The sequence below is a fragment of the Anser brachyrhynchus genome (assembly GCF_964034855.1).
Source record: "Anser brachyrhynchus genome assembly, chromosome: 12".
NCBI lineage: Eukaryota > Metazoa > Chordata > Aves > Anseriformes > Anatidae > Anser > Anser brachyrhynchus.
Window position 1 is genome coordinate 5,839,280 of NC_137707.1, and position 12,023 is coordinate 5,851,302.

At 41.8% G+C, this 12,023-nt stretch overlaps 1 protein-coding gene across 3 annotated transcripts in view; it reads left to right on the forward strand.

Annotated features, from left to right (window-relative positions):
* LOC308176580 (uncharacterized protein) overlaps window positions 1-12,023 on the forward strand; it is a 378,041-nt gene that overhangs the window by 333,295 nt on the left and 32,723 nt on the right. The window contains exon 8 of one of the 3 annotated variants that reach the window (XR_013938411.1): window positions 6,298-7,503. The exons of the other annotated variants lie outside the window; for them this stretch is intronic. The gene's annotated coding sequence lies outside the window, so the exon portion shown is untranslated. Of the gene's footprint in view, window positions 1-6,297; window positions 7,504-12,023 lie in introns of those variants that run through there. 3 annotated transcript variants of the gene reach the window in all.

The following is a 12,023-nucleotide window of genomic DNA, read 5'->3' on the forward strand; positions in this document are numbered from 1 at the left end:
AATGCTGTGCTAGAAGAGTGAGTGTTTTTCACTGTTCATATAAGACACGAACTAGGCCAATTTGTCGCAAAATTGCCTGAAATTAGAGATACATGAAATCTTGTCAGTAGCGAGACATTTGGATCTTCAGTCTCGTGTGCTTGCCTTCCTCTGCCATGGCCATCTCAACTAATTGACTGTACTCTCCAGCGGAAGAGAAAAGAGAAAAGAGAAAAGAAGAGAGAAGAGAGAAGAGAGAAGAGAGAGAGAGAGAGAGAGAGAGAGAGAAAGAGAAAGAGAAAGAGAAAGAGAAAGAGAAAGAGAAAGAGAAAGAGAAAGAGAGAGAGAGAGAGAAAGAGAGAAGAGAAGAGAAGAGAAGAGAAGAGAAGAGAAGAGAAGAGAAGAGAAGAGAAGAGAAGAGAAGAGAAGAGAAGAGAAGAGAAGAGAAGAGAAGAGAAGAGAAGAGAAGAGAAGAGAAGAGAAGAGAAGAGAAGAGAAGAGAAGAGAAGAGAAGAGAAGAGAAGAGAAGAGAGAAGAGTACCCACCCAGAAGAAGAAAGCTCTCTAAAGGCGTCTTCATCCCATGTTAGATCCTTCCCACATTTGTGGGTGCAGACCAGACATTTGATTGCCAATATATGTGGTCTATGAGTTCACAATTTATGGCCCCAGCTGTAGGCATCATTACTGAAAATTTATTCATGAAGAGGTAAATACATGAACAAATGTTAATTTGCACATCCAGTTCAGCAACAGTTTGTAAGTGTGTACAATTTAATATTTTTCTTCCTTAACTAGAGAGGCACCCTGAAAAGATGCTCCACAAATCCCAGTTGATATAACTGATACAAGTTACAGCTGAGTTCACTGGGGGAGGCTGGCAGTCCCTGGCTTACAGGTACCAGTAAGGAATCACCGCACCGCTTTTGGCTGAGTACTTAGGCTGGGCAGCCAGGGCAGCCAAAGAAATACTCACACCATCAGAACTGGTTCTGCCCTCCAGGCAGCCCGGACAAAGAAACAGCAAAATAATCCTAGAGGTTGTTTACTGGGTATGTTGCTGCTGTTTACAAGGGCAAGGCGTTTTCTAGTTTTCTTGAGGCAATAAAACTCCAAGCGAATGCTGGACACACTTTTGCTGGCATAGTTCTGCTCTTCTGTCTTTGTAGACATCCCCGTCCTTTAGCTGCTCACAGTATGGGCAGTCATTAAATCTTTTAAATTGGAATTTGTGAGGATAGCCAAGAGCCACTATAGGAATAAAATCCAGTTTTGTTTTTGTTTTTCCATTTGTTCAGTTTTGTTTTTGGCTACTTTGTAGGTTTATTGTGTTTAGCATTCCCCGTCTCTCAAACCTCCCGTTGAGTGAAAAACTTCCAACAGCAAGAGCACGGAGCAGCTATCCTGGTTACTGACATCATTTTCCTCTGAGAGGAAGAGCCTAAATGCTCTTCTCTAAGCATCATAAGCAATGGTATGATTATGATTTGGTGCGGCAATGGGAGGGGGAAGCAATGAAGGACTTACTATGGATAAAACGAGAAAATAAAAGTGCATGATCTGTGTTGCACTGCAGAAACGGGGCTTGTCTTCTGACTGAACTGAGGGCAAGTGCCAACATCTGAGCCCTGGGTGAGGAAAAGCAGAAGGCTGGACTGGAGTTTCGGTCTGTTCCCCGTGACAGAATTCAGAGTGCTGAGAAATCTGGCTTTCGATCTATTTCTGGATTTGTATGCTGTGTCTCTAAGAATTATGTTAGCTTTTTGCATCCTGCCATCTGAAAATGTTAATATTTAGAGGATTTTTTTTTTTCATAAAAACAGCAACAACATGGAAAATATTAACAGGAAACATTTAGATGCTACAGGAAATTACAGCTGTGAAGAGTGTTTCATATTGTGTTAGCAGAAGATTGAATGAGGCTTCTTCCCATCCGAACTTTTAAATCCCTGAAGAGAAGGCATGTTTCTGACTCCGTGCCTGCCCCCAGGTGGTATGAAATACGTGAAGAGCAGGTATTATTGTCTACTTTGCTTTCACTGGCCAAACAGTCAGCAGATATTCTTACCTTTTAAGACAATTGAGTTGCATAGCTCCTAGGCATCATGAATTTAGTGAAATGGAGATAACCCCTTTATAGCTCTCCGAGTCTGAGCACGACATTGCAGGCAGTGTTGGCAGTGGGACACGAGTGTCCGGCAGGCAATGCCTGCCTGGGCCTGCCTGGGATCCTGCTTTCTGTAGTGCAGGGTGATCGTCAGTCGCTCCTCCTTCCCTCACATCAGCAAGGGCATCAGTATTTCAGAACTGCTCTCAGGGCACAAGTGGTCTGTAAAGACACCCAAGGCTCAAGCTCACCAGCAGCCTAGACCTGGCAAGTTCAGGGTGAGAAATGGAGCTGCCTGAACAGACAGGTGAATTCAGGTATGCTGAACTTTGTTTTGTTAGCTGGCTAGCTTAAGTCTAGTCTGGTTACTTCAATATTAATTTTATAATGTATATCCCTCAAGCACTAATGTGAATCACATCAGCTGACTGACTTGCTCTCACATCCTGCCCACGTTCCTTCATATGAAGCTTATTTTCTGACCTGGTTGACCTGGAGATAACATTGGTGCTGGATGAGCCTTTCCATGGGAAGATGTGCTCGCTTCATCCTGGCCAGAAAACTCCCTGGATCTAATGCACAGAAACAGCAACAAACAAACAGAGAGAGAGAAGAAAAAGATCAAGAATTCTTGAGAGGAATTCAGAGATAAGTGCTGGTGGTGGTGTCATGAGTGTAGGGAGCCAACGGGAGGGTGCCTGTGAGCTCTGCAGCTTTGCTCTGTTTGTAATTTCAGACCAGCCACCGCACTGGAGAGGTCTGTCCTGGCAGTGCAGGAGCTCTCATTAGGGTTGTCTGCACTCCCTGTATATCCACTTTCTACACCCACAGGATGGCATCAATTCTGCATGTACTCATATTCACAAAACTGCCGTGCTCTGCAGTCTGCAAGGGGCGGATGTACCTGATCTGCCTCAAACTAACAAATCCCCCTGTGCATGGAAATAAAACAAACCTCAGAAGGGGGGAAAGTTCCCTCTTCTGAGATGATCAGATGCTAAAATACACTTTCTTTTGAGCTGTATTCTGTTGGGCAGACAGCTATTGATGTGGTCCCCATTGTCACTTAGGTATTTGGTCTATTCATTATTTTCATTTATATTGTTTATGTAAAGCACCTAGAGGCCTGTGATAAGCAAATTTCATCGAATAAAATAAGCCAACTTTAGTAGGTCAATTAGCATTCTCCAAAGATCATACATTTTAGCAGGGAGTTTTGCAGTTTACCTCTGTTGTCTAAGGAGAAAATGAAAAGTAAACCCCTCCTCCCTTATACGGTGTCAAGTACCAACTCTAAATTAGAATGTTACTTATTCTTACTGAAACTGGGAATTCGCCGTATGAGCTGACTAATCACAATGCTGTGCTCTGATTTCATTTCTGGAGACCATCCAATGGAAATAGCCCGCTTTTACCTACTGGGAAGAAATAGGCAAATACGGTCATGTTGCTAATATGTGTACTCAGTATATCAGCTCTTTCCAGGTTGCTTGCTAAATGCAGCTTAAGAATGTTCTAAGATACAGACGGGGAGATTTGTAATGAGACCGAGCCAATTCATTTCTAGTGTCTGTTGTTTGCTTTACAGTTGTAAAATCAATAAAACTTCGGTGTACCAAAGAATATAGCTCAGTAATACAGCGGTGTGCGCTGATGGAAGTTGTCCTGGTGTAGAATTTATTTTAGGTTCAAACATTATGAGCTTCCTTATTTCCCTACTTACACACCTTCTGGCTCTTTCATTGCCTCCTTCCCCTCACTTGCTTGTCCTCCTTAAGGGAGGCCTTTGAGATGCTTTTTCTTCTGCTTAAGTTTTCTTTGGTTCTTTCTTGATGCCTTTCTGCTCGATGGTCTTTCTCCTTTCTAGGTATCTTTCAACTATGATTTTTTCACTAGTAAGAGTGCTAACAATTTATATGTTTAGAGTACCATGCTAAAACTATTTTAGTTTACTAAGGTCAACCTGCCTTAAGTTAGGTAAAATTAGGTACCTTTATAACTCCTCATCCAAGTAAGTGCACTAATTTTTACTCACAGTTTCACTTACTTTTGATTCTGGACTTGAGAGCCTGTTGATGTTTCTGCTGTGCTAACTTAGGGTTAAACTTCATGCCATATTCAACCAGACCAAGCCCTATGAGCTGTCTGTTCTCGTAGTCTACATCATGTCTGTTCTTACTGTGGGCTCTATTTGTGAAGTTGACCTTCCCAGGAATCAATCTCAGAAGCATGGTGGTTTCTTTTTTATTTGTTGGTGGGTTTTTTTTGGTTAATGTTGCTCTAACCAAATGGCACAGAAGAGGCGGGCAGAATGGTTGGGAGTGAAGAACAAAGATCAGCAGGATCACTGCTGCCTGGCCTCCCGTGCTCAAGGTTCAGGAGCCTGGGGAACTTCCAAACAGACACAAAAGCGCGGTCTGTGCCACTGCAGAGATGGCCAGTCATCCGGGGGCCTTCAGCCCAGCTCCTGAAAGGCGCTCGGGTGTCTGACTGCAGTTGGTTCTGGTGCCTTCAGTGATGATGCAAACACAAATTATTAATGAATTGGTGAAATTGGCACAGCTCTTCTTTGTCAGAGTAGAAAAACAAGCTGATTTAAGGAAAATCGATCTTTTGAAATGTTCAGAATGACTATTTTCATATGGCAATGTGAAATACTATTTTATTTTATTTTTTTTCAATAAATAGGGGGCATAAATATCTAAAGCAGTTCTCACCCCTGCAAAACCATTTGCTTGATTTCCCTTGGTTGGTGATGGTGTTCATCAGCCTAGTCATCCAGTGACTATTTCTCTAAACCAGATCTTTTCCATTAGTCATTGGTATTTCTTCTTCCTACCTCATTCTTTCACTAGTCACCCAAAAGGTATCGTACAGTACCTTGCAATCCAGTTATCCTGGTTTTGATGAGAATACATACATTATTCTGATTTGTGATTGCTGTAGGCTCTGAAAACTTGTCCTTTGCTCATCCCACAAAAATCATCCTTACAAACATTGCATACTACGTAGGCGTAGGAAGGTCAGCTTTGGTGGTGGCTTCAGAACTTAGTGATTCTCGTCAGTGCTGAGAACCAAACCAAGCAAAATTGGATAGCAGCCTACTCACATCCAGCCACATCCCACTGCTAATATTGTGTCGATAGACTTTTAATCTTGGAATGTAAGAAAACGAACCAAAGCCAAAACAAAACTGAGAACCAACTACCACCCTGAACCTAGGGAGATTTTATCTATTTTTTTTTTCCTGGGGTATAATAAATTAAACATAGTATGAAATGCAAAAAGGTTACATTGAGACATATAATATTTGAAGGTTTAATTCATTTTTCTAGTGTATAAGACACAAGGCTATTAAATTTTTAAAGCAGTGATCTCCTGAAGTCCCTACTTTATGAGGGCTTTCTTCATAAAGATAAATGGTTTCCTTGCCAAATCAAATGCAGATTTGAAACAAATTAAGTTAATGTTCAACGGTACAAGGTAGAATGGATGGGGGAACTGTTTTATTTTGCATTGTAATAACCATATACACCTAAATCAATAGCTGTGGAAAAAAAGGCAATAATATCACGTAACTACAGGAAATGAAATATAGTGAGATGAAGGGGGGAGCGGGTTGCAGAATGAAAGGATTTGTATTGGAATAATGACATTTCATTAAAAAGGGAAGGAGTGCTATTGAATATAAGTCCATACCAGTAAATTCTATTTCTTATAATAACACTTGAGATGAGTTAAAGTTGCCCAAGTATTGTGATAAAGCATCTTCTGGATTCCTTTCTTATATTACGCTGTAATTTTATGTTAAAAGAAAAATTCAAAATGTTAAAGAGGCAGTGTATGTTTTCTAAAGTGCTTTCTATTTCTCTTAATGTTTCATTTAACTTGTTATATTATCCTGTGCTCCTGCAATCTGAGCAGGAGGAAGTTTATCAGTGTGTAAGCTCATCTTGAAGAAACAAAACAAAATGTGAATTCGGCACTGGTGAAAGGTATTGGATGGAGAGTGCTGGGGATTAAAGCCCTCTCTTTATCCCCAGCGCAGGCTCAGGCTGGTGAGTAACAATGCAGGCTGATAGCAGGATGAACCTGCACTCCCTGCGGTACAGAGGATCAGATTCTCAGCTGGTGTAAGTGAACAGCAGCAAGTGAAGGTAGAGTAGGTAATGCTGCTGAGTGAGGATGTCTGCGATCTTTTTTTTTTCAAAGTATCTTAGAAAGAAATCCTGGTTCCCCTGGTGTCACTGACAAAAATCCCACTGATTTCAAGAGGATAAGGATTTTGACCTCTGTCTTTCCATGTATCACCTCTGAAGCCTCCCTGAAAGAACCAGTTAGAAAGGAAAATACTCCACGTGCTTCACTTCAGTCATTTCTCTCACACACTGCCTCCTTGTGAGATTGCCCACAAAGGGACCGGTCCCAGTGACTGGACAACTGAGAGATGCATGTGACTACCAGAAATCAAAACGAGACCGTACCGTTTCTGTCACCCGTGTCAGATCAAGCGGAGCTCTGTGGAGGGACCAGCTCCTTTCGGTCTTTTGCGTGAATGGTATCTGCCGAAACAGGAACCGGGTGTCAGCGTGGGCATCACAGCCGAGCCTCTGCTGAGTGATCATCTGGAAAATCACTTGTAGTGTTCAGGGGCGTATAGGATTGTAGAGAAAGTAAGGCTGACAGTGTCATAATGCCTTCGTGTCAGTGATATGAGCGTGGTGGGAACGTGGACGTCAGACAGCTGCCTCAGAGCTTCTTTCTACTGTTCCTCACACAGCGTGTGCTAAGCACATGAAACAGTTATTAGCCCTTTCAGCAGGTTTTGCGCCCTGTCTTCTTTTGCAGACAGGCCTAAAAATGCCACGGCAGCAGGGTCTATAAGAGAGAGCATTAGAGCTACACCTGGATTTGTATAGTAATGAAGAGAGGTTCTGGAACTTGCCTGTGGTTTCCTGAGCTGCATGCTGTGGGGGAAAGATTAAAAAAAAGAGCCCAACCCATGAGAACACGGTACCTCTTTGTATTATCTCATGCCATAGCACCAAGGCTTCTGTTTCTTGTGGAGTATTTCTGGCAATTGCAGAAATCAAGGGATGCTTTCCTTAGATTTCCTGTACTAATTACACAAAATTACCTCAGTGAAAAATGCATGAAAATTTAGAGAACATTTTGATAAAACTTGGCTTATCATTTAGGGCCCTGGAAAGTGGGGCACCTTGCTTCCCCATCATAGAGGAGACGTTTCTGTGCAGAGCTTCCAACTTAATTTCTTTGAACAGACATCTGAACAATCCCCTGTGCACAGTTAAAGGACGAAACCTGTCCACATGCACAGAGCTCTGCATCATTGTGTCCCCAATACAATTTGCATCTGTGTCGTTCCTACTCATACCCTGGGCAACCAATGAGCCATCCCTTTGTGTTAAGCCAGTGGGGGAGCTTGCTTTGAATTATTTTTATACTCATAATGAGCTATGTACTTGACTTGTTGGTTCATTTGTTTTAATAGGGATGGGTCAGGCTTTCTAAAGCAAATTTCAGACCTCATTCAGTTTGAAGAGACTCATCCCTAAGAGCACTCTGAAAGCGTATGTATCTGTATCGGAGGTTGTCTCAATTCCTTAGCCTGCTTCCGAATAAGATCCAAATATGAGCTCACTGAAGCAAATCAACTTTTCAGAACTGCATATTGTGAAATCAGTACCCATCTCTATCAGCAGGAATTGATATCATTATATTGCTGAACGACCCAGGGTTCATCAAATTCTTATTAATGTATCTCACCTGAGCACATCGTGGGCTACAGTTTTCAAGGAACGAGTATCTGTTTCAGAAACATTATTTATAGCCTCTCCTGTTGTAAGTTCATCAGCTAAGATGTCATTAGGCTTATGCCAAGGGGCTTGGGGTGACTGATAGCATCTGAGGATTTGGCTGTCTCCCACTGGGGGAATGGGTGAAATGGGTGCTCAGTGGAATTAAATTGTTTTGTAAAAAAAAAAGTATACCCAGATCCTCATGTAAAATGCCGCAGGGAGTTTCATTTCAGAATACATACAACTAATCAAGCTCTGATTTGTGCATTGCTATCACTTTTTCTGGTCTCTGTTTCTTCTGGATAGGACACCTGGGATGTGATCCTTTCAAATTGCCTTTTAATTTTACTCCCCATGAAATTAATTATTGACAAGTCCTAGGATCTGAGCCACTCTAACCAACTGTTCATGGATTTGTCATGTACGCTTACCAGTAAAATTCACAAGTCAGACTGTACTATAAATTATATAAGTCAATTGGAGAACAGAAACAGTGCTGCATGCTTTATCTAAACAATAAACACAGTTTTAATGATAAATATTCATTCTGAACTTTCCAGGAACAACTTGTAGCATAAAAAAATTTACTGCAGAAATTCTCAGATAGTGATTTTAGATAATGGCTAAACGTAAGAATTTCACTGTGTTGCAGGAACAGTAAAAAAAGATGAAATATATTGAATAAAGATTTTATTGTGAGTTATTTGCTCAGCTCTGTAGCACCATCAATTTTTTCTCCCTATATAAAAATAATGAAGTCAATAAATGTGTTTAGGTGACCTCTGAGACTTACAAAAAGGATGTTATGAGATGGGTGAATACTGGATACAGTATTTCATTCAGATGCTGAACAGCTGTTGTGGTAGACAATGCTGGCATCCTGTTTTTCACCACTGATGCTAAAGTAAATTGGTTTGTGATTGTATATATACACTCTATCATATTGTGCCAATGCAAAAAAGACGACTAGCCTGTCAACCACTCTGTCCCACCTGTTTGTGCAACTTTCTAGTGTGTAATTAGAAATCGTAAGTCAGGAAGCTCAGTGATCAGTACGGGAATCTGCAGGCAGATTTGCCCCAGTATTGCTGATACCCAACCTGTTGGCTGAATTTGGCCCCAGCCTCCTTGTAAAACGCACTGGGCCATATTGTTGCCCTGGTGATTTCAGCAGGCATGAGACAGAGACATAAATGGTTACCTTTTTTTTTTTTTTTTTCTTTTCTGGAAATGTAGATTTTATTCTAATGCCTTTCTGAACATCTGGACTCTGTCGTGACCCTGTCGAATGGACTGTTAATTGCTCCATCTCCTTTCCAAACGAATGGTCCCAGCTTGCTGCACATCGTGTCAGATATTAGCAAAGATTTGTTGTACCACTGAATTGCTTGTGTACGCTATAGAAAGTCTCACTTAGCTCACCATGGAACAAGCGGGGAGCACACAGCTAGGTGCAATTTTCTCGTTCCCAACCACTCAGCTCCCACGAAACACGAAATGTGAGGGGCTGACACCGTGTGCTGTCCTCGGATGTAGCGGCGTGCTCCTGTGAAGTTACCTGCCCTGGTACCTGTCTTGGCACAAATGCTGCGTACGCAGAAATCTGAAAAATATTTGTCAAGGAGATATACAAATTAGCACTTTAGGACTAATTCTTATGCAGATTAAATACGTATGTCAGTTGTGCATTTTTCCTTTGCAGGATGATGAAAACCAGAGGAATTATGCGTTAACATCAACGATTAACAACACTATGAGAATTCTGCATTAGCTTAACCACATTTTCTGTATATTTTCTCTGAGTTCAGTATTTATTTTCTTTGCAGTCCGACAGCTATTCAAAAGGAGGTGCCCACCTTGTCAATTACTGAATGACCTCCTTTGTAAATTGACAAGAGTGTGCGATTTGCCCTGGAGCATCTTTTTAAGTAATTAGTGCAACTCAGTCAATAGATCTGTGTTAGCAACACCGTCAAAATTGCACTAGTTTGGAAAATGTTGCAGTCTATTATATGTTATCTCTTTTAAGTGCCATTGGTTTAAAATGTGAGAAAATTATCAATTTTGAAAAACAGATCAGAGCACTTTGATTATGCAGCTTTTGCTTCAGAGAGCTTTATGCATTTATTCAGCAGACTGTTGACACTGTACCTGCAGTTTTCCACTTACTATAAAAGTGCTTTCAAGGTGTTGCTCCGCAGACTGCTCCCACTGAAAATGAGGATATAGAGCAATACTTTTGACCTGCCTGTATGTGGCCTCTTCCAAAACAAACTTGCACACGGTCTGTGATGTTCAGGCAGCTCCGTGTGATATTTTATTCACATACGTATCCTCTGCCTTTGCTCAGTTACAGTGGTGGCAACCCAAGTGGATGGGCTCTGTTCTTACTTTGGGATGGGGGAGACTGCTGCTGAAGAGGGTGTTGGCTGCAGAGGGTGTTTGCTTGGGGGTGAGGGATTTGTGATTCAAAAGACCCGTTCAAAAGTCCATGTTATCGTGTCAGGGAGTCACTCGTGACTGCCAGACACCACTGGCTCTTTAGCTTTTTGGGTGCAACTCTTTCATCTGCAGTACATGGACGCTGAATTGCTCCAACCAGCTCTTTGCCCCTCACTGAATTCTTGCTTGTGGAGTCCAGTCTTTTATTAGCAGGATTATTTTTTTAACAGAGGGAGCTATCATTTCAGTCTCTGCCTTTGTCAGAATTTGTGGTTTTGCAACTGTGTGTTCCTGTTTCCTTTTCAAAGTCTGCCTTTCAAACCCCGGGGAGGCTGACTCCAGTGAGTCTGCCTGCCACGAGGAGTGCTCTCAGAAGCACATCTAGAGGCCTCCGCTCCTTCATATTCATACACTGAAGTCCTCTTGTTTGTTGCTCGTATGAATAATTAAAAATAGTTTTTCGGTAGTTTAGAAAATTGAATCAAAACAGAAAATAGTCTGAGATCCTGAATAGGTATCAGCTTTGCAAATGCTGACCACCGTAGGTCCTTCATCCCCAGGATGAGCCTTGCCTGCCTTCCCAGCTGCGCTCAGAAAATGAGCTGTTTAGGGGACTAAAAGCCAGGGATTTTATTTTATTTTTTTTTATTTTTTTTTTTAAGAACTGTAATTAAGCAACCATAACAGCCTTTTAAAGAAATACAGCTTGCATTTACATTTTAACATGCACTTCTGGTGTTTGTTTAACTTTATTTCTTTTTCACCCCATTTGAACATAATAGAAAATCTACAGCAGGCTTTCTGAAGGCTCCCACTCCTCCAGCCTGTCACAGCCTGTGTGCTGCTAACCGGAGCCCTCCAGACTCAAGCTGGCAGGATGCCTGCCCTTGTCACCAGTCTACGAGAAGTGGGTTTCAACTGAAAAGCCAACCATTTAGAAAGAGGCATTGTTTCACCCACCCTCGGATCAGGATCTTTCAAAGCAATTAAAACTTAATTCTGATCAGAAATCATGTATGTTCGTCTCAGCTGCATAAAGTTCAGCGTTCCCCGGAGTCAGAGATCTGGGCCGGCTTTTCAGAAGGGCTCAGCATGCACCAACTCTTGTTGAGAACAACAGGGTGCTTCTCGAGACTGAACGCCTTTGAAAATCTGATCATGTCACTTTATTTATTTATGTAGATTTGCGAATGCACAAGTATATACAACATGCCCAGAAACAAGCGCGCTCACATACATGACAGCTCTAGGGCCTGGATTTTCAAAGGAGCCTGGGAGAATCTGTTGAGAGATGGGTGCCTAATTAAAATTCAGCTCCTTCCTGCCTTTGGCATTACTTAAACCTACAGCTAAATTAATACCAAAACATGACTAAAGGGCAGCAGTATGATTCAGTAAAACCCACAAGAAGCAAGCTAGGCAAATTAGCCTTCCTTTCACCAGCCTTACGTTTCCCCATTTCTTATTTTTGAGTATGGAAGGAAAATGACAAATGAATGCCAGGTCTCTGTAAAACGCTGCCTGTAGGTGGGAGTCTTCAGATTGTCTGGGGTCAGGAGCTCTCTCTGTCCATATATCCATATAATGCTTGTAGTGAAAGGGGTCTGAGTGTTGTTGGGACTTCACTGTGCTGTTGCATGGGTCTGTGCAAACCATAGCTGGGTAACAGAGCACTTT